Source organism: Nansenia antarctica (genome assembly GCF_963989245.1).
Source record: "Nansenia antarctica genome assembly, chromosome: 5".
Taxonomy (NCBI): Eukaryota; Metazoa; Chordata; class Actinopteri; order Argentiniformes; family Microstomatidae; genus Nansenia; species Nansenia antarctica.
Window position 1 is genome coordinate 361,949 of NC_137690.1, and position 2,500 is coordinate 364,448.

General features: G+C 43.1%; 1 protein-coding gene across 1 annotated transcript in view; it reads left to right on the plus strand.

Annotated features, from left to right (window-relative positions):
- fnbp1a (formin binding protein 1a) overlaps nucleotides 1-2,500 on the plus strand; it is a gene marked incomplete at both ends in the record, with an annotated part of 28,501 nt that overhangs the window by 17,538 nt on the left and 8,463 nt on the right. The window lies entirely within an intron of this gene.

Below are 2,500 nucleotides of genomic sequence, written 5' to 3' on the forward strand. Positions count from 1 at the left end.
GATAGTGAGTACACCTGCCAGATAGTGAGTACACCTGCCAGATAGTGAGTACACCCTGCCAGATAGTGAGTACACCTGCCAGATAGTGAGTACACCCGCCAGATAGTGAGTACACCTACTGGGGGTAGCGGTGGTCTAGTCAGTGGATAGTGAGTTGGACTTGTGATCGGAAGGTTGTGAGTTCAAATCCCGCCTGAAACCACACCACTACTAGTGTGCCCTTGGGTAAGGCACTTAGCCCTCAGTTACTCCAGGGGGAATGTCCCTGTAATTCGTAATTGTAAGTCGCTTTGGATAAAAGCGTCTGCTAAATGGCAAAATTATTATTATTATTATTACACCTGCCAGATAGTGATAGACCCTGACAGATAGTGAGTAGACCCTGCCAGATAGTGAGTACACCTGCCAGATAGTGAGTAGACCCTGCCAGATAGTGAGTAGACCTGCCAGATAGTGAGTACACCTGCCAGATAGTGAGTACACCTGCCAGATAGTGATAGACCAGAAGGTTCCAGATAGTGAGTACACCTGCCAGATAGTGAGTAGACCTGCCAGATAGTGAGTAGACCTGCCAGATAGTGAGTAGACCTGCCAGATAGTGAGTAGACCAGAAGGTTCCAGATAGTGATAGACCCTGACAGAACCTGCCAGATAGTGAGTAGACCTGCCAGATAGTGAGTAGACCTGCCAGATAGTGAGTAGACCAAGCTGACAGGACCAGCTGAGGAGGTAGAGCAGGTGTCTAATGTTCGCAAGGTTTGGCATATCGGCGGTTCGATCCCCGGCTGGCCATGTGTCGAGGTGTCCTTGGGCAAGACACTGAACCACTGAAGCAAGGCAGAAGACTGAACTAGAGAGTCTGTAGGTGAATCATCTGGACTAGAGAGTCTGTAGGTGAATCATCTGAACTAGAGAGTCTGTAGGTGAATCATCTGAACTAGAGAGTCTGTAGGTGAATCATCTGAACTAGAGAGTCTGTAGGTGAATCATCTGAACTAGAGAGTCTGTAGGTGAATCATCTGAACTAGAGAGTCTGTAGGTGAATCATCTGAACTAGAGAGTCTGTAGGTGAATCATCTGAACTAGAGAGTCTGTAGGTGAATCATCTGAACTAGAGAGTCTGTAGGTGAATCATCTGAGGTCTACAGCGGTTAAAGGGTTAACCCCCTCTGGAACGCACCAACCAGCAGATGAATTATTAACACCTTGAATAGTGCTGACTGTGCTGGTGGCTGCCCCACTTACACGCTAACGAGCTGGCCGCGTTGCTAGGCAACCACACAGGTAGTATTATAGGATGTTTCACAGGTCCTGAGAGCTGAGCGTGGTTTAACACTAGAACAGCCGTGTCTGTGTTACCTACTATAAGAGTTTAACACTAGAACAGCCGTGTCTGTGTTACCTACTATAAGAGTTTAACACTAAAACAGCCGTGTCTATGTTACCTACTATAAGAGTTTAACACTAGAACAGCCGTGTCTATGTTACCTACTATAAGAGTTTAACACTAGAACAGCCGTGTCTATGTTACCTACTATAAGAGTTTAACACTAGAACAGCCGTGTCTATGTTACCTACTATAAGAGTTTAACACTAGAACAGCCGTGTCTATGTTACCTACTATAAGAGTTTAACACTAGAACAGCCGTGTCTATGTTACCTACTATAAGAGTTTAACACTAGAACAGCCGTGTCTATGTTACCTACTATAAGAGTTTAACACTAGAACAGCCGTGTCTATGTTACCTACTATAAGAGTTTAACACTAGAACAGCCGTGTCTATGTTACCTACTATAAGAGTTTAACACTAGAACAGCCGTGTCTATGTTACCTACTATAAGAGTTTAACACTAGAACAGCCGTGTCTATGTTACCTACTATAAGAGTTTAACACTAGAACAGCCGTGTCTATGTTACCTACTATAAGAGTTTAACACTAGAACAGCCGTGTCTATGTTACCTACTATAAGAGTTTAACAGTAGAACAGCCGTGTCTGTGTTACCTACTATAAGAGTTTAACACTAGAACAGACGTCTATGTTACCTACTATAAGAGTTTAACACTAGAACAGCCGTGTCTGTGTTACCTACTATAAGAGTTTAACACTAGAACAGCCGTGTGTGTGTTACCTACTATAAGAGTTTAACACTAGAACAGCCGTGTCTATGTTACCTACTATAAGAGTTTAACAGTAGAACAGCCGTGTCTATGTTACCTACTATAAGAGTTTAACACTAGAACAGCCGTGTCTATGTTACCTACTATAAGAGTTTAACAGTAGAACAGCCGTGTCTATGTTACCTACTATAAGAGTTTAACAGTAGAACAGCCGTGTCTATGTTACCTACTATAAGAGTTTAACACTAGAACAGCCGTGTCTATGTTACCTACTATAAGAGTTTAACAGTAGAACAGCCGTGTCTATGTTACCTACTATAAGAGTTTAACACTAGAACAGCCGTGTCTATGTTACCTACTATAAGAGTTTAACAGTAGAA